Source organism: Panulirus ornatus, chromosome 2, assembly GCF_036320965.1.
Source record: "Panulirus ornatus isolate Po-2019 chromosome 2, ASM3632096v1, whole genome shotgun sequence".
Classification (NCBI taxonomy): domain Eukaryota; kingdom Metazoa; phylum Arthropoda; class Malacostraca; order Decapoda; family Palinuridae; genus Panulirus; species Panulirus ornatus.
Window position 1 is genome coordinate 13,653,321 of NC_092225.1, and position 21,344 is coordinate 13,674,664.

Below are 21,344 nucleotides of genomic sequence, written 5' to 3' on the forward strand. Positions count from 1 at the left end.
CCTTAAGTACTCCCTCACAACAGTCAGTCATTCATTTACTAACATACTTCACGTAACTGCGAACAGTATATGAAACAAATTCTCAGAATCAGCGACAGTAGCATGAACAGAAAGCTATTACATAACTGGAATCTCAAAATTTGGGTCAGATATGAAATTTTTTTTTTCTCTCGTGCTGAACATTTACATTCCATCTAGTATGACAAATAACGAAGACTGTGCTGTCATGCTCTAAGTTAATCTAAATCTTGTACTGAGAAATGCTGTATGTTTTTAGAAAATAAAGATAATCTTCATAAGAAAAATAAAGGGGAAGATTGGTTTACAGGCCCTGCAGTTAATACTCCAGAGGGAGAGAAATGATTTCACGACTGGTTTTCAGAAAACTGTAATGAACGTGACTTCATTATAATGTTAGAGTCTAACACACCTGCATCTAAATGGAGAGAATCCTGAACAGCGCCTCTGGCCTGGACTCAACCTACAAATACAATTTGTTGAGAAATCTACTTGTGACTTTTTAGGGTAGCTGTCAACAATGCTAGTAGTGATGGTCACCACGATAGTCATAAGAAGAGAGTATTGAAGAACATAGAAAGTGAGGACACTGCAAGGGGCTCATTGGCCCATGCTAGGCAGGTCCTGAGTCTGTCCACCCTACAACCAATCGCCTGAACCCATCAACACATCCATCCTTCGTTTAAAGTCCAACCTTCGTTTAAGATCTTGAGTGATTTTCGAATTGGCCTTGACGAGATAACGTGGGATGACCGACGAAAACGAAATGAACAGAGCCTGGGGAGAGGTTTAGTGAGACCCTACCTGTGGTAGAGGGAGCGAGTAGGCCACTGCAGAGTTGGGAGCCATTTTCTAAAAATTACGCCAAAGTGGTGGCCCACTGAAATAGAGAACTGCCAATTGTCAAGCAAGATAACCACAAGGTACTCACTGCGTGCAATAGTCAACACGAGAGAGGTGTTGCGGTTGGCCTTGCTGACCATGACGCGGGTCTCGTGTCCAGTGAACTCATAATGGTGAGGGTTTAAGGTCGAGGAACTTATACGAGAATCTCTCGAGGCCTCGGAACTTGGGGTCTTATGATGCAAGAGTTTCCTAACGGTTTGTACTCTTTATTTGCAGTTTTACGTGCAGTAACTCACCCACTCTCACTTTTTATCACCAATAACTGAGGTCTTACGACGTGAGAACGAGGGTATATGGTTAATTTTTACCTATATTGCGGCTACTGAAGGCAAGATGCAGGGAGATAGTGCTTGCGTGGGGTGAGGGGGACCACCGTCACAGGGGTGATAGCGTAGTTACAGGGGGACTGTGTGTTGAATTACATGCCCCAGCCACCAGAGGAAATGAAGTTTAGGCTATGAGGACCTTTACGATATTGGCGACCACCATAAGGTAGAAACATGTATTACAGCAGCGGGGTACTCTGCCTAGTGCAGCACCTGGTGTAAACGTTGGACATTTACATTACAACTGGCGCGACATCTAGAGTGAGGCATATTGCAGTGATGTAAACCAATACCAACCAGGTGGAGTTAAATTTAACTCAGTAAACAGCATTTTTCACAGAAAGCAATGGCAGAGGAGCGTCTGACACAGGAAATTAACAGAAAATGCTCCCAAAACTTTCTTTATCATGTATTTGCTTTTCTACTTTCTCCAGACTGAGTTGTGTTGCTCATCTCTTCTGTTATCGAAAAAACAAGTGATCTGTGGTTGTTTTTATTCCACTGTATGGCTTTGTTCTCCAGTTTGCGTATGCTATGGCGTTGTGTTGCAACATGAAGCGAGGCTTTCAAAGGCGGCATAACATGCTGGAAACAGTATCCTAGAAGAGGATTACCGCATCAACAGAGGAATTTCACAACAAGAACCAAGGTATACTGTATCAGCCACAACACTCAAACGTTTGGGTACGGTGTAAAGACAGAGGCATGAAGTACTTTAGTGCAGTGTAGCCGCAAGATACTGAATAATGCTTGGTGTCAGGCAAATTAATGAGAACAGCTGGAGAAAATTATCATGGACGTCATCGCACCGTGAGAGAAGGAGGGAGCTGTGCCTTTGTGAAAAAAAAGGTGGGAAGGTTGAGCAGTGAGACTCAAGAAGAGAGAGACAGAGTACAGCGCAAGGGAGGTGAAGTATCTACGGAATTACTTCGTCAGATGTTCCTTGAGAAGGTTCGTCGAAGTAGCAAATGGTAGAATGAGGCTCTTCCTTACAGACAGGAGTCCGTTAAGACTGAAACCTGACATGCAAGAGCTGGAGTAGTTCACCTTCAGAAGACAGACGGACCTCCTGTGCCTCGTCACAGACGCTCCAAGGCAGATGAGTACTCGACTGAGCCTCTTCCATAGAAGTGGCCATCACGTATGCTCTCCAGCCACGGGGAGAGGAGGTAACTGTTATCACAGAATCGCGACCAGCCCTTGTGATCCTGACGTCACAAAGACTAGAGGAACGGAGAAGGATGGATTACTCAACAGATAAAGCAGAGGCTCAGTACGGGATGGGGGGGATGAAAGGCACGTCATATTCCTCTAAGTTCCCTCAAACGTAGAGATAAGAAGAAAAATGATTTGGTAGACATAAAAAAAAAGACAAGGGAAGTGACACTCGCAGTGGCATCCGCTGTGTCGTGGACCCTGCTTGTAAATTACCAGGTAATGTAAACGAGAGACGTAAGGCGAGAATATCCTAAAGAGAACGAACTGCAGAGCCGGGGAGGAGGGAAGAGACATGTTATTTGCTGCAGGTAGGAGAGGAGTGTAAGTGTCGAGTGTAAAACAGACGAATGGTGGCCGTGTGTGTAATTAGGCTAACCGTACGTCTGAAGACGAACAATGTCAGAATGTGGAAAGATTTGGGACCTAGTATTACTGTTATTAGTATTAGTTGGTGGTAGTAATAGTAGCAGATTTGAGTATTCATTGAAAGTGTGCTGAGCAAGTGTACGCACACTGAAGGCGGCGCGGAACTTCAAAACACTGAAAGTGCAAAGTTAACCGCTACCCCTCGGAGGTCCATGACAGTGGGATTTTAAAGGGAGTGGGAAGGTTTAAAACTAGGTTGAGATGCCCTCTTAGATGACGTAATCGCCTTCAAGGCGATCTTTACTGCCAGTTAATAAAAGAGGATTAATGAAACAGAATCGAAAACTGCTTAGGCCATGTCTCATCATGGATGCTAGTATAAATGACTTGGCATTGTTCATGTACTGGACCAGCGGAATCCCTTAATCGTAGTGACTCTGTTTACCTCAACTTTCTTGACCATCAGATTGGGAAGTTCCATTCATGGCTTACTGCAATTTTTTCTTAAAGAGAATGAGAGAGAGATCACCTCTGGCAAATCGTCTTACTATTTCAGTTCAGTTGTAACTATATTGTGTATTATTATGTCTCCTTCAGTCGGAGGGAAACATATATTTTTCTCAGTTTCGTGCTACTGTGTCCTACAGTGAAAAGTGGAAAATCGATGGCTTTGCTATTTTTCTTTTTATTCGTTTATTCTTATCGCGGTCAGCATGTTTAGTCTGAAACATTTTGACCTTTTCCGTAAAGTTCAGGTCAAAATCATATTCACCATGTCTCATGGGCCTTTGAAAAGTCACTGGTGTCGAGGTTATAGTGAATGTGACCTTTGACCTGACTTGGCTCCTACTTGGTGTTTGGGGTGTAGTGAAGATATTATTGTAATGCAGATGGCTTTGGCCCTGACCTGTACGTTCAGGTCAGAGTCATTTGACCTGATTATTGGTATCGAGAGTGTAGTGAAGTTGTAGTGAAGCAGTGAAGGATCAGGCCAAAGTCTTAGAGTTGCAGTGAAAATAAAGTCACAGTGAAGCTGCAGGTGTAGTGAAGATTGCCCTCAACTTGACCCATAAGGGTGCGGTTAAATGCTATTGTCCTTGTATTCGTAATGAAGATGCGTTCGTCGACGGTGATGTACATTTGCGTTTGGCGAAGATAAAGTGAAGATTATCGAGAATGTAGTGAAGATGCTTTTGGTGGCGCGTGTCTCCTTCTCTCTCGAAAATGATGGCAGCAGATAATATACGGCGGGAGACATTCTGTATTCACTTTTGGCATTGGCTTCTCTAATTACGTTGTCTCCTTCGTATCCAATAGCATTCATCCTTACAAATGAAAGTGTCTCACATCAGCATTCTACCCGCTGGTCTGTGGGACGTCGAAACCCGTGTTTTTTTTGGAAGGTTGACACAGGGACAGAAATGACCAGACAAATAGGACTTTACGAGCAGATAAACTGGCTAAGTGGGTAGTTTGGGTTGCATAACGATGTTTGGACACGTTTTCTCTGCCTTGTTACAGCGGAGACTTTTATTTTTTTCATGATATTCAGTTCACATCATAAACGTTTATATGAAAAGCTCTTTTTCTTTATATGTTTCGCGTCGTCAGTGATCGTCAAATTTCGCATCATTTAAACAGTTGGCATAAAATCGTCCAAATTTGGTTTTATGTTCAAACTTGGAATGAAAAAAAAAATGTTTGGTAATTGTTAATAACACTCAGGCAGCAGGGCTGAAAAATGATTTATATACGTTTTCTTTTATGTTTTCCATTAAGCAGATAAGTGCACTAGCGAACAACATTTACGAAATTAACGAGGCTGACCTCGTTAAGCATGTAGCCTAACCTAGTCATGACGGTGTAAACCACCTGTCATGACGTGATCGACCACCTGTCATGACGTGATCGACCACCTGTCATGACGTTATAGACCACCTGTCATGATGTAGACCACCTGTCATGACGTTATAGACCACCTGTCATGATGTAGACCACCTGTCATGACGTTATCGACCACCTGTCATGACGTTATCGACCACCTGTCATGACGTTATAGACCACCTGTCATGACGATATAGACCACCTGTCATGACGTTATAGACCACCTGTCATGACGATATAGACCACCTGTCAAGTCATTGTAGACCACCTGTCACGCCAGCCATCCCAGACCATCCTCTGTCGTGTCATTAGAAAACCACGTAAACAGCTGTCAAGACCTTAAGGTGCGTCCTGTCAGCTGTTTCAGCACAACAGTGCATCACCGCACACACCCTCAGCCCGAGCCCCAGCCCAGCCCAGCTACCCTCCTCCTCCCGAAACTTGCGACGCGCCCCCCAAGTGCCAAGTTTTGTCAGCTGGTTTCCCTTGGTCCCCGGCGGCACCACCACCACCACCACCCCGTCTCGAAGCTCTTTTTTAAAACTTTAGTGTGGACTTGAGGTACAATAAATCTGTTCCGGAAAACGTGCAACATATTTTCCGGGAAGCGAAATTGCAATGAGTTTACGTCACGTTGGCAGGGACCAATTTTTTTTTAAGGGGTTGAGGGGGGTGTGTGGATTTTTATTGCTTTAAATGATTTTCTTAAGGCAAATATTGCGTAGGCGTTTTAGTTATCATTTTAACACATATTTTCCCTGTGAGGGAAGAGAGGTGACAGCTTGTGCTGGTGAGGGTAAGTAAACACGGAAAGCTCAGAGGAGCGACAGACAAGGGTTGACGACTGAATAGAATTTAATGTCGTAAATCAAGGAGAAGAGACTGGGTATGAGGTAGACGCGTGAGGCAAGGCTGTAAAGACTCGTAAGACACACACACACACACACACACACACACACACACACACACACACACATATATATATATATATATATATATATATATATATATATATATATATATATATATATATATTGCTTTGTCGCTGTCTCCCGCGTTAGCGAGGTAGCGCAAGGAAACAGACGAAAGAATGGCCCAACCCACCCACATACACATGTATATACATACACGTCCACACACGCAAATATACATACATATACATGTCAACGTATACATATATATACACACACAGACATATACATGTATACACATGTACGTAATTCATAGTCTGCCTTTATTCATTCCCATCGCCACCCCGCCACACATGAAATAACAACCCCCTCCCCATCATGTGCGCGAGGTAGCGCTAGGAAAAGACAACAAAGGCCACATTCGTTCACACTCAGTCTCTAGCTGTCATGTAATAATGCACCGAAACCACAGCTCCCTTTCCACATCTAGGCCTCACAGAACTTTCCATGGTTTACCCCAGACGCTTCACATGCCCTGGTTCAATCCATTGACAGCACGTCGACCCCGATATACCACATCGTTCCAGTTCACTCTATTCTTTGCACGCTTTTCACCCTCCTGCATGTTCAGGCTCAAAATCTTTTTCACTCCATCTTTCCACCTACAGTTTGGTCTCCCACTTCTCCTCGTTCCCTCCACTTCTGACACATTTATCCTCTTTGTCAATCTTTCCTCACTCATTCTCTCCATGCGACCAAACCATTTCAAAACACCCTCATCTGCTCTCTCAACCACGCTCTTTTTTATCACCACACATCTCTCTTACCCTTACATTACTTACTCGATCAAACCACCTCACAACACATATTGCCCTCAAACATCTCATTTCCAGCACATCCATCCTCCTCCGAACAACTCTATCTATAGCCCACGCCTCGCAACCATATAACATTGTTGGAACCACTATTCCTTCAAACATAGCCATTTTTGCTTTCCGAGATAATGTTCTCGACTTCCACACATTCTTCAAGGCTCCCAGAACTTTCGCCCCCTCCCCCACCCCATGATTCACTTCCGCTTCCATGCTTCCATCCACTGCCAAATCCACTCCCAAATATCTAAGACACTTCACTTCCTCCACTTTTTCACCATTCAAACTTACTTGACTTGTCCCTCAACCCAACTGTACCTAATAACCTTGCTCTTATTCACATTTACTCTCAGCTTTCTTCTTTCACACACTTTACCAAACTCAGTCACCAGCTCCTGCAGTTTCTCACACGAATCAGCCACCAGCTCTGTATCATCATCGAACAACAACTGACACTTCCCAAGCTCTCTCATCCAAAACAGACTGCATACTTGCCCCTCTTTCCAAAACTCTTGCGTCACCTCCCTAACAACCCCATCCATAAACAAATTAAACAACCATGGAGACATCACACATCCCTGCTGCAAACCTACATTCACTGAAAACCAATCACTTTCCTCTCTTCCTACACGTACACATGCCTTACATCCTCGATAAATTACTTTTCACTGCTTCTGACAACTTGCCTTCCTCACCATATATTCTTAATACCTTCCACAGAGTATCTCTATCAACTGTATCATATGCTTTGTTGAGTATTCCTGGGAAATTTTATGGGAGGGTATTGATTGAGAGGGTGAAGGCATGTACAGAGCATCAGATTGGGGAAGAGCAGTGTGGTTTCATAAGTGGTAGAGGATGTGTGGATCAGGTGTCTGCTATGAAGAATGTATGTAAGAAATACTTAGAAAAGCAAATGGATTTGTATGTACCATTTATGGATATATATATATATATATATATATATATATATATATATATATATATATATATATATATATATATATACAGGAGGAGGAGAGAGAGAGAGAGAGAGAGAGAGAGAGAGAGAGAGAGAGAGAGAGAGAGAGAGAGAGAGAGAGAAGAATGGGTTTAGACGGTGTCACTGCTGCAAGAGTGTGCCTTAGGGAAGGAGAGATGATGAGAATGGTGATTCTGAAAGCCGTGGAATCAGGTGGGAGGTTAGAGTAGACGATAAAGTCGTCATGCGGACGATAACGTCGTCATGCGGGCGATCAAGTCGTCATGCAAGCGATCAAGTATAGTCGTCATGCAGACGATAAAGTGGTCGTGCAATTATTGCAGCCGGGGTCATTTATCTCTCAGGACAAGACTTGGAGATAAATGGGAGCAGGCAAGAATTGTAAGATAACTGAATGTTTACACGGGAAACCTTTCGTAAAACATCGTGGAGAGAAAAACGAAAGTTGGAAGAACAGATGAAGTAACGAAATTTGCATATGATCCGCGGAACCAAAGTTCCTTTTTGTGTCTTCGAAAGGACAAGTTGGTGACCTGATCCCAAGCGTATTTTGATGGTCAGGATCTAAGGGAATACCCATGAGACAGACAAGTCACCCCTCTCTTCTTTTTTTCCCCCTTATACTGACGGACATAATGCTGACGGACATAATACTGACGGACATAATGCTGATAGACATAATACTGACGGACATAATACTGACGGACAGAATGCTGATAGATATAATACTGACGGATATAATGCTGACGGACATAATACTGACGGACATAATGCTGACGGACATGATACTGACGGACATAATACTGACGGACATAATGATGACGGACATAATACTGACGGACATAATGCTGATGAACATAATACTGACGGACATAATGGTGACGGACATAATACTGACGGACATAATGCTGACGGACATAATACTGACGGATATAATACTGACGGACATAATACTGACGGACATAATACTGACGGACATAATACTGACGGACATAATAATGCCCCAAAAATAAAGAATTAAAAAAAAAAGCTAGCCATTAATCAAGGTTCCGGAAGTATTTGTAGACCTGACTGATGAGAGTAAAAGGTTTGTAGGGAGAGGAAAAAGACGAGAGGAGGAAGAGCCTTCCACAGCTAGGTTCAGCGAGGGTTGGTACAAGGAGGAAGGTATCATAATGGTCAGAGTAACAGCTCTCCTCACACACACAGACTGTAAGAAGTAACAGCCAGGCGGGTGCCTCGGGAGGAGAGAGAGAGAGAGAGAGAGAGAGAGAGGGAGATGGGCAAACCTCAAGATTAGTGGCCCAAAATAATCCTTGCCCTTTACGCAGGCCATGACAGCCCAACATCGTCTACAAAACCCCATAAAGTACGAGATGGTGCATCACTACCCTGCAGAACATACTGCATATCAGGATCTATAATAGTATAACACAGTTTCATGCATCTCAGTCCAGTTTTAACCAAGGTTTAGGACAGGAGAAGGAAGGTCACTCTAGTTCACCACAATCTAGAACAACTCAGCAGACGTCGATTCGTTCTGACCCAGCTGAGAGCAGCACATCACATGATAACGTTCAGCATAGCAAACTTCAAGACTCAGAGTCCTTCAGCTTAGCTAATTGAAGATCGAGACCATACAGCGTAGCACGTTGCAGTAGAGTTAGGCAACCCTGAACATGCAGCGTAGGACAATGCAGTAGAGTTAGGCAATCCTGAACATGCAGCGTAGCTCGATCCAGTAGAGTTAGGCAATCCTGAACGTAAGGTACTTTATTAACTCTGTACAACTGAATACAGTTTCGTGCGTCTTATGACAGCCCAACACTCGTATAACTCCAACCATATCAACACTGCTTAGCACTGCATGACAGCGTAATGCAATTCATCATGGCTAGATGTGGTTAAACAAAGCCGAACGGAAACTGATATAGCATCATGCAGTTCCTCAAAAGAGTCAGGAAAGAATATATTTTTGGGGAAAACTATATATGAGTAAACAGGTGTCTCAAAAATGTTCACGTTTTTCTCCATAAGATTTTACGTCGTGGAAAAGTCCCTTAAAAAAAAATCTAAGAAAACCGTAATCCCTTTGGCTGGATAGCAGAGTTCAGACAAGTGAATGGGAACAGAATGAAGACTTACACAGTGGGTGACCGGTAGAACCTTGTTGCGTGTACAGTTTTGAGAAACCATCAGCATCACAGGATCTTTTGGCATTACTAAGTGGTGATGTAGTGGGTTTTATTGCCTTACCCACCACTGAGAAGAAAATCTCCACGTTTACCCCAGTGGACAACTCTAAATCAAGCCCTGTGTGAAAAGAAAAAGAGATTAGAGCCTTTTTCACCTTATTTGCCCCACCTGTTAAAAACCCTTAAAAAGACGACTTTCTTTTGTTTAGTGGGATCACAGGCGCCTCCTTACAGTCCCTCGTAAGTAGTTACTTGACGAATGTCGAAGAATTGTGACATGTATTCACATGTTTACCATTGGTTATCCTTTGTTTTAAGTATATGATTAGAGTAGAGTAGATTTAAAGCGGCCGCCAAAAAGGTAGCGATTTTCTTGCAGCTGAGTCCAAGCATAAAAGTATTTACACCAATTTTGGTTCAGAGAGAATGTAGCGTTGCGCCTTGTACTTACGTCATCAGCAACTCAGTAAGTGATCCAGGAACATTTTCATGGCCGTCAGAGAAAAATGTAGCTATAGTGGAATGTATTTTTTTTCCTTTTTTTTTTTTTTTGTTTCGATTGTAAACTATTCGATGCCTCGAGGTGGACTTCACTAATTTCCATTTTCTTTTGAAGGCAGATCAGTCTCAGCTCCATTGAGAGAGAGAGAGAGAGAGAGAGAGAGAGAGAGAGAGAGAGAGAGAGAGAGAGAGAGAGAGAGAATTTGCGAAGGACATCGGTGAAAAGAGAAGCCGACCAGGGAGTAAATCACCAGTGACACTGTTGTGAGCGAGGTGTGTGTGTGTGGGTGTGTGTGTGTGTGTGTGTGGGTGTGTGTGTGGGTGGGTGGGTGTGAAGAATACTGATGAGGAGGAATGATTAGCTCAGGAGGAACAATGGTGTTTGTGCTGGAGCTTGAGGGAGCAGGACACCCCCCCAAGCCCTTTTATCATCCTGCCAGGAGAGGTGTACCACACGACTCGACAACACTCGTGCCACACTTTTAAACGCTGTTACCGACACACACACACACACACACACACACACACACACACACACACACACACACACACACACACACCTGAACTCCCCAAAGAGAGGCTAAGGTCTGGTGGAAGCCCACCTCTTACCGCACCAGTTCTCGGGATGCTGACACAGTTACGCTCCTCAATATAGATTTCTCGGCATTATCCAGCGGGAGGTGACCCATTATACTGCAGCAGCAGCAGCTGTTCCACACAGTGGCAGCCTTCAGCAGCAGGAGAGACTCGCCTAATGGCTCACACGGTCCCTGGAATGTCTGCTCTGCCGCCACGGACAAAACTTTCAGAGACAGATAAGTCTTCGCTCAGCCTCCGCAAACTGACTTCGGAGTGTTTGCCGTTTTTTACCACAGGACGTAGAATCTTCGGAGACGGGGTTCCTAGTCGTTCTGATGGCTCTGGGGGGGGGAGCGCAAGCCTCCTTAACAACCCTCAGAACTGCACTTCACATGCTCGTCATGTCACCACAAGGGCAGGGGTGTCCCAGACGGAGATTGTTCACTTAATGCCTTGGCCAACTCTAGGGAGCGGAGACTTCCCCTGCTCTGTGGTTAACAAGAGGCGCTGAGAGTGTGTTGCCACCTCTGGGTAAACCTCCTGCAGAAGACTGGGTGATGCGCCAGAGATGTTAGCACTTATTGATGCTTCACTGCGAGGCAAAAATATCGGTGACGGAGGCTGTTGTGAGCGCACTTCGAGTAAACAGCGTCAGTCTAAGAGGTAGTTAGATGGTGTCGTCTGCCCTGTATAGATTATCCAGATCAAACGAGATACTGATACAAATGCCCTGAGCTATAAACATTCTCAAGGTCGTTTCGTCGTATTTATTGCCACTATAAATATTAGCATGAGACTCGGCTGAAGATTACGACAATTCTAAAAGTCTGATTAAAAAGAGAAACGCACCGTCACTGCTCGTGTCATGCACCCACTCACTGCGGACATAGTATTTGGTCAGCCATGGCAAGAGTGTAGTCAGACTCGAAATTTTTCCACTACGTGTACCAGGATACTGATGGCTACATCACTTTCTGTCTGTCTGTATCATGCATTCCCCCTCCCACATCCACCGGAGGGTGACACATGCAGATTTCACCTCAGTTGCCCACCACCTTTAAGCCTTCAGATGTCTGGAATCCAGGATCTAGCTTCGTTACACTCTCTCCATAAAGTGAAATATTATGAGAGTTTGGCTGACGTGTAGGTGAAGCAAGCTTCTCTTCCAGTATATCATCTCTTTAGTTTCAGTGATCGTGCATACGTTTATTCATGTTTCTGATGGTGGCAGCTCCAAAATCTTCCATGGGACCTGTTTGGCATAGCCCAAGTAAAGCGAAAAAGAGGCAAAATTGCACGTCGGACGAGGTTGGCGATCCAGCTGAGAATAAGAGATTAACACAGGTAGACAAGAGTACCTGCTGGCTCAATATAGTTGTGCCAGACTTCGGTATATTAGTAGCTGACGTCTGTCACATCAGAAGTGATACTTAAATCTCGCTACTGACTACCAGATGCACAGCTCCAGGTCAGAACTATTCAATCACTTATGAGTCAACAGACGAAGTGCTTTGAGAAGTATGAAAGAAATCCAGATGGAAATATATGTCGTGTATTTACAGATAAAGGACATACAATAAAGAGCAGTACACCAACAAATAAGAATAATTCAGTCGAGTATAGAAACGAAAAATATTGAGCCTTAGTATTGTACTTCTCTATCATTACGCCTAAGCAATATAACATACACTGGATTGAACTTTGAATAGAAATCATAACCGTCATAGGACGTGCTGGAGAATTACGCCCGACAGCTTACACGTCAGTAATACACAGTGCTTCAATCTACACAAGTACCAGAGTTGCAATCGCCAATCAGTCCCTGCCACTCTCCACGACACCAGCAGCTGCAGTCAGCTCGCTACCACGCAGCAAACCCTCTCCATCCGCAGTCTAGTCCCTAACTAAGCCAGGCCTTTCCAGAGCGGTCCTCGCTGTGAACCCCGTCCGCTATTTGACCTTAGCGAGACTGGAAAGAATGTGACAGGCTTAAGCCACTCCAATGCTGGATCCAAATCCACCTTCAGGATCACAGCTGCTCCACTCCAACTGGTTACACTGCCCACATATTGCTGCAACCCAACGATATAGACCGCGAGGTCTGCGTCGATGGTGTGTTAAGGTCGAGGGGGAGGGAACTTCCCACTTTTTATGTCAGCCTCGCATGAACAACAGAACAACAGACACCAAGATTCCATCCTGCCACACAGATTTAAGCTGCCAGACAACCACAAGTCTTACTAATGCCTCGAGTTAAACCATCCACCAAGCTCTTGCTCCCTCTGCCACGAGTTAAACTCCCCAACTGCCCTGTGGGGCGAAGCGGATATCTCCCACAACAGAAACTGAGCAAACATTATGGATATAATATTTTGTGTCCGTATAGAACATAGTCCAGAAGACTTGATCATATGTACATATATGTTCCTGTTACACAGACACGTAAGCGTAAGTTTTTAGTAACAGAAGACAATTCCAGCAAATTATGAGTTATTCAAACTAAGTAAATGTAAAGAAAAAAAAACGCAAGAAATAGAAATGAAACTTTAGAAGAGTTTAAGGATTTAAATCCTAGGTTAAGCATTCATCTCTGAGTGTGAACGTCTTCCTGGCAGAATAGGGAATTTCTTATCTATCAATACGTAGATATTTTACTATCTTCCATTGTGACGTTCCTTAGATATAGGTGTTTCATAAGATTTAGTTTTGATCAGTTGCTCGTGTAAAATTGCAGCATAACACATTTAGATTTATTTAATGCCTTTAGGTAAAAGAGAACTTAATTCGAAGTCGACAGTAACTCAACTGACACATTTCACCAGCTGCTACTGTTTTGCTGTCCACTTCACATACGTTTAGCCAAACAACCACGCATTTAAAACAGAGTGAACATTTATTCAAGTACTTTTTTCTTGGTAATTACGTTAAATTCTCTCTCTGGCCTTATGTGTTACGTTCGTTTTGTTATAACTATATCATCTGTATTAAGAATAGTTATTTTTTTTCCTATATCCATTTAACCTCCTCCTTAACACCTAGTCCCTCCTCCCTCACGGCCCACCTAAACCAACGTCGCCGTGGGAGACCATCCCCGCACGATCGTGTATGACCAAGATGGCTTGAGACCTATGGCTTTATCAATTCTTCTAAAGTCATTAATTCAAGAGTTCTCAAGGGTTCTTTTCGTACACAGCCTCCCTCCCTGTCCACACACACTACGTGCATTTGAGACGGGTGTGAGGTTGTCCCTACCAGCCGAGCTACACACACACACACACACACACAAACGCACACACAAATTACCCACTTGCTTGTCACGCCGGTTGGACGTTGGGTCGTGTTTGTCTCTGTCTGGCCATTGACGGTCCCTCTTGTTCAACTGAGGTTCCACACAGCACCTGTGACACAAGACCAGTGTGGACGCTTGTTGTGTGTGTTGTGTGTGTGTGTGTTTTGTGAAGGATAGTGGGCCCAGCGGGTGTATATGAGAGCGACACACAGGGACTCGTATAGTGTACGACACTTTGGGTTCGACGGTGTTCCCTAATACGGATGTTTACACTGACAGAACGTTTAGGTCCGTAGTGACGACAACAGGAGCTGCTGACCACACGTCTCGTCCATTTTAGTGGAGGATTTCTCACCCTCACGGTGGTGTGTTACAAGGAAAGTGCTGTTCACTTTGACTCACTGGTGTGCCGGGATTCAGAGGGCACTCACACAACCTAACTCCATATCTAAGTCTGACGAACAGCCACTAAAACACAGACTTCCGGGAATCTGATCCCGTCTCAAGTACAGAATGCTCACAGTCAGATTCTGTTTTGATCAAAGGTACACGACAGATTGTGTGTAACAATAACTTTGGTGTGATATTCAGGACACTTATACAGACGCGAAAGTCTTGTGACAGAAAATTACCGGCACTCATGCGGAAAATGAACTGTCCAGAGTGGATAATAGTGATTAATGAAACACGAAGATTGTGACATTATTATTTATACTGAATGTGAAACAACGAGTTTAATTCATTTCAAACAATAAACGCAAAGTGAAAGAACATACTGGAATCTATATAGAAATGATGTGATTGGTTATGTAAAAGCGTGCATTTCGAGTGGTACTTTTGAAAAGTAGGACAACAGAAAACGAAAGTTAGCAAGCAATTGACATCACAACTCCACCTGGGTCCCGGGTGATGTGAGGTAAGTTTTAAGAGTGTCGTGTTCATGTTTGGTCCAGCGAGACCCAAGTTAGGGAACGTGCGAAGAGAGTAACTTAAGTTAGGCCAAACACAGGCTATGTTGAAGCAACCCAATTTGCTATGAACGCTATTATTGTGTCTTTTTTTTCCAAATGGAAGTGACTGTAAGACCGGCACCCATCCGGTCGAGTAATTCCAGTTGTTATTCAGCCGGCACACTGCCAGCCCAGCTTACACCATATTCCATTAACTGGCTTTTATAACGACACCATCAGAATCGCGCTATATGCGTTCAGTATTTAGCTCGTTGATTAAACGTAGGTCGAATGAGGTATGATTTTTGTTGCCAGTATAAAAAAGATGAATGATAATTTCTAATATCTATGTATCATACTACCAGGTCAACCTAGCAGATGATGATTTGCAATATCTATGTATCACAATATCAAGTCAGCCAAGCTTAGCCTACCACACTGTCGTCAACTTAGCTTAGCCTAGCTTGATACTTACGATAACTTTAATCTTAGCAAAGTTTCCTTCTTAGAAGATTTGAAACGACTGTCGTTCTAATATTGTAGAGCTAGTAATAAGGATGCTGTAGGTTAAGCCTCACTAAGCTCGTTGCTCCGTAGCTGCACGTAGCGTTTCCATGGGTTTTGAAAAACGGGAGTAATTTGCTCCTGTGTTGTGATAACTGGCATAACTTAAAGTCTTTAGTCAGCACAAACAGCTTTAAATGTTTGCCTGTTTAGTTCTGCATGAGTGAGGTTGACGGTAAAGTTCTGGATGGGCAAAGTTGGGTCAACACTATGATCGAGGTTTTCATTTAGTGAGACTCGTTTGCATCGTATCCGAGTGCGTACGTAACATTAACAGCTGATCACATGTAAGGCACACACCGTCAGGTGTCTCAGCAGCATCACCAGTTGTCTGTAAAAACATGGGACCAACATGTAGAATATTTGTATTTTCATTCTACATCACCCATCAAAAGGTAACTTTTTGAGGTAATAATTCCGTATGTTCGTAGAATTTTGTTGCAATGTATGATTCTTGATAGACTATTTCCTTGGACTCGATTAGCAGAGCTTACTTTTAAGTGGTCATGCTGTGTTCTCTTATGATTATCGAATTTTGCTGTTAGTATGCATTCGTTTTCATATGCCTGCAAGTGCTCGGTTTCTTTTAGTGGTAGAAGATGTAATTGCATACACGTATGCATTTCAGAGCACGGAAGCCTCAGAAAGTGACTTTCAAAACACTGTATCGTAAGGTGTTTGTTCGTAAGACAGGTTCTAAGGATCATGCACTTGGCTTATGGTTCTATTTAGAGCAACAGATGCTATCTAGAATCTTTTTTTTTTTCACAACGATATCCTGAGTGTATAACACTATCCCAGGTACATAGTGATATCTGAGTTGTTTATCCCGGTTATATAGTGATATCTTAGGTGTTTATTCCAGTTATATTCTGATATCTGAGGCGTTTATCCCAGATATATAGCGATAGATGTTTATCTCAATTATGTACTGATATATGAGGTGTTTATCCCAATTATATAGCGATATATGAGGTGTTTATCCCAATTATATCGCGATATCTGAAGTGTATTGTACTAACCCATATATGATGAACTATCTTAGGTGTATTGCCCCAGATATACAGTACTATCATAGATGTGTAGCAATACTCGCCATTGAATACGGTGTTGAGATATACAGCCTATCCCTAGGCTGTGCCCTCCACTCTCTTATCTCCGCTGGGAGGAAATAACGTCCTTTTTCGACCATACTCTCGACTAGTAGTCTGTCTCCTGACATACAAGCTTAGAAAATCTGGTTCCACTTACCCTAAGTCTTTCAGTCAACTGGCTTCAGACCTGATGAAGCAGTAATTACCTCGTTATATCGTTAAACCGTAACCTAACGAGGTAAAGTGAATTATCATCTTCTATAACGAGCCATTGTCTCTGGCAGTAAAACAGTTCTCCCTCACCACCGCCAGCCCTTCGTCACACCGCCCTCCACAGGGAATATCCCCTGAAGTGGGTCATGGCAGGTGATGAATCGTGTTAGTGGGAGGACTTGAGTCACACTGAGGAGGAGGAGGAGGAGGTTCATGGTGCAAGATTTTGGTCCGGGTCTCTACCCATGACGGGCGCCTTTGTCTTATACACGCTCAAGATAACATATACAGTCATGCATAAACACTAGGTATTTGGCCGCTGCGTCTATATATATATATATATATATATATATATATATATATATATATATATATATATATATATATATATATATACACACACACGCACACACACACACTTAAGCCAAGCATACGTTGTCTATCTATGCATGACTGTATATATATCTTGAGCGTGTATAAGACAAAGGCGCCCGTCATTGGTAGAGACCCGGACCAAAATCTTGCACCATGAACCTCCTCCTCCTCCTCAGTGTGACTCAAGTCCTCCCACTAACACGATTCATCACCTGCCATGACCCACTTCAGGGGATATTCCCTGTGGAGGGCGGTGTGACGAAGGGCTGGCGGTGGTGAGGGAGAACTGTTTTACTGCCAGAGACAATGGCCAACATGAATGTACAACTCTCTCGTAATAGATGAATATTAATCTCATATGGTAATTACACACACACACACACACACACACACACACACACAAAACGTCACAGAACTAAATGTTCCATATTAAAGCCAGGACGATGTTGACATAGAACGGTTATGCTACATGATACTAGAAAAAAAGAAGAGAAGTCTAGAACAAGGAGTCACATTGGAAGCTAGGCTAGTGTAGCACACGGGAGGACTTGAGGAAGTATTTCTCTAACACGCTACGCCAAGATGAAAATTAATGCGAATATCGTAGAAATTTCCCGAAAAAAATGGACATAAGTTAGGAAATAGGTAAACGACGAGGGATTTCACGAGTTTAAAACGGATATTCAGTACTCAAAACAATTTGAGTGATTGACTTACTCCAGTATGACCGGCAAGTTTAATGTTGCACCGAAGGCTTATCCTGTAAATGGTAGGGCAAAGGGATTATAATATTTTCAGACCCACGCAGTCCCATCAAGCACAGACACACAAGCACAGCATGATGACGACCCACGGCTTCAGTGATAAGGAGAGATCGTCCACAATGAATATCATTCATTTGTTGCAATATTCAGGAGCGGAGCGTTAATTCCCCGTTATCTTGTCCCGGGCGAAGACCTTGTGATGATAACGCACCAACTTCCACCAGAATTACTATGTAAATGCTCTTGCAAGTTGAACGCTTCAGCAGCTGATCCGTTTAATGAGAGTTACGGAGGCAGGCTACAGAAGCTCTTAGATGGTCTTTAACATCTAATTCCCGGACCTTAATGGTGATGGATGTTGTTAAGTGGTTGCGTTGTGTGTTGCCAGGAGTCATAGTTGTGATTCCTGATTGGCTCTTTGAGTTGTGGGGAGCACTAGGCGTCATGGGGTAGTGGTTGCTGGTGGGTGGCTCTCTCTCTTTCTCTTGAGTTGTCTGCCGACAGATGTCATGGTTTGCACCAACGTGATGATAACAAAGCCATGTAATTTTTTTTTTTACAGAGGTTATGACGAAGGGGAAGGAGGGATGGAAATGTAGCAGTTATAGATAACGGAAGCTAGGTTGACTCCCAAACAAGGGGAGGGAGGGATGGAAATGTAGCAGTTATAGGCAACGGAAGCTAGGTTGACTCCCAAACAACAGTTGTATGATTCATGCATCGTTTATCAATTCTTCACCATTTCCTACAGTCGAAGGACCCGTAATACTGTTCCATCAACTCACCGACCGGACTTAGTGTACAGATGCATCTCCAAACTCAACACTTCAGCAGCTGATGCACTTGCATAGACTTCAGGTCATAAATTACAGGAAGTTTCAGACAGTGTTTAGGAGATGTGCTGGATGGTGGTGGCATGTTGTGGACCTCGAGCCTGGTGTCTGCTGAGGTGCTGGGTTATGATAGGCTGCCGGACGTAATGATGGAGGCCGTTAATTGGCTTGGTTATGGGCCGCCAGACTCACTGGTGGTTGTGGGTGAGTGGTAGTTGTGTCGTGGGCTGCCAGATGCTATGGTAATGGTTGATCTGTCTGTGGCTGAGGTGTGAGCCCACGAATGTTGGTGGTCGAAGAGGGGCTGAATTATCTGCTGTTAGACGACAGTGTGGTTGTCGCTAGAGTGACTGGGATCCTGGCTGTCAAATCTCGTGGTTGTGGTTGGCGGATGGCTGGTCTCTGAACCGTCAGATCTGAAGGGGGGTAGGTCATGGATAGCTGGTTAGTCTCTGGATCGTCAGACCTTCTGGTGGTGGTTATAGAGAGAGAACAGTAACGGGGTAGAAAGCACGTGGGAAAACGAGCTGTTCACAGAGAGAGTGAATTTGAATTGGAAACAAGAGAAAAAACAGAAATAAAGATACGCAGTTCATAGCTGGAACCCCAGAATGTAAGAGTTCCCTCCCTAATTATATTTGATAGGTAATCTCGCACACACACTCACACACATACTGGAATCTTTAAACTCTTTCCACATAGCATTTTCTTTACCTCTCCTCATGCCTATATGTCTGCCTACCTATCTATCTATCCCTGTTTCTGTCTATCAGTCTTTTCCTATAGGCATTTATGTATCTTTTCATCATATTGAGTTTCATTGTCATTTACATGGGAAGGATTGTTATTCATCTGTCACACACGTACCATCAAGGGAAGGTTATCTCCCACATCATAACACCACTTCGAAATTATACATTTGTATATTAACTCCTAAAGTGATACTACCATCTTTATGAACAGCTCCATCCTCACGCGGATTTCCTTCACCATACATGATCAGCCAAGGTACCCCAGTCCGAAACCCCACTAAATATTAGTCCCTCACTGTATCTACCCATCTCTGCTCGTGGTCTACCTCCTCTTCTTTAGCAATAAGACCATATACATTTTTCACTTAAAAGTCTCCCTACCACACTCGTTTCCCTTGGCAATCCATTCAACATTCTGACGATTTCTTCGCACCACATGTCTTGCTCAAAATCACTCTTTGCTCCGTCCTCTTGATCCATTTCCTACTATTGTCCGTAGGGTTATCTGTCTTCTTCTTAGGACCTAGGGAGACTAAGGGATCATATCTATACATCAGGTTTGAGATAAACACTCTGTCATGAGAGGTTCTTAACCACAGAATGTTTCTCTTCAACTCCTTCATCTCACCAGAGTTCTCCATACACCTCTCTGATCTATACCTCCCTCGCATGAATCTGGTCTTGGCTTTCAACTTTCCCCCACTTCCATCCTTATTGATCGTCATTTCTCACACCTTAACCTCTTTTAAGAACTCCTTGCCCTCTTCTTATTCAGACGCGTATGACACTATAATGGCCAACTTTTCAACTACAAAAAATGCCAGGAACTTTCGCTTTTACTCACCGCCATATATTCTACCACGCTCCAGCTGATGAGTTCACCATTTTGACATAAACATTATTTTCTGTATTAAGGTTTTTCATATCCTTTGGCTTTCTTTTACCTAAGCAGAGTTTTTTTTTTTAACATGAAAAAGGTCATATGCCATTAAATTTTCGCCCTCTTTTTCCACATCAATAAATTTTCTTCAATTTCTTTATCAGAGCGTGACTCATTACTGGCCTGGACGCAGAACAAGAAATTATTCCAACTTCACCTGCAACCCGTTGTAATAAGACTCGGGGAATTATGTTTTAATGTGACTTAAACAACATTGGTGTAATGCAAAACGCTGCATGAATATTAAACTCTTCAGCTTGCGTGGCTGGTAAGGTGATAGTCCTCACTGTTATTGCTCACATCGCTCGTATAATATCCATCTGACTGCATGACTATGACCGCCAGTACGGATGGATATTTACGTCTGTTTCTCATTTATTCGAATTGTTTCTCTTTCTTGTTAGGATTGGCATAATGTATTGTTCACCCAAGGGGATTTTTTTTTTTTTTTTAATGTGAGGCATTGGTGTGTGTAATTACCACGAGAGCGGGTTTGGCATTGTGCCGAATTATTGTATATTTCCCAAGGGTCATTCACAGTGATGTATTCCATGTCCAGTATTGTGTAGAAGATTAAACTCCAAATGAGTAACGATTTCATTTTCATGTTCAATGTCCAAGTATTTGTGTGTGTGTGTGAAAAACGAACCTTTGAACTTAGGGTTTTAATATTTTTTTGGCTTTATGTACGTAAATGTTTTCATGTGAAATTCCATGAATAATGGTTGATATTAGTCTTATTTTACTAAGAGTTGAAGAGAAAATAAATCATTTGGAAAGGTTGGCAGGTGGCAGGTGGCAGGTGTGGGTCA

The 21,344-nt window shown here is 43.2% G+C and overlaps 1 protein-coding gene across 3 annotated transcripts in view; it reads left to right on the forward strand.

Annotated features, from left to right (window-relative positions):
• The window catches only part of LOC139753440 (uncharacterized), a 499,944-nt gene that overhangs the window by 230,138 nt on the left and 248,462 nt on the right, over positions 1–21,344 (forward strand). Inside the window, exon 1 of one of the 3 annotated variants that reach the window (XM_071669961.1) lies at positions 14,181–14,963. The exons of the other annotated variants lie outside the window; for them this stretch is intronic. The gene's annotated coding sequence lies outside the window, so the exon portion shown is untranslated. Of the gene's footprint in view, positions 1–14,180; positions 14,964–21,344 lie in introns of those variants that run through there. 3 annotated transcript variants of the gene reach the window in all.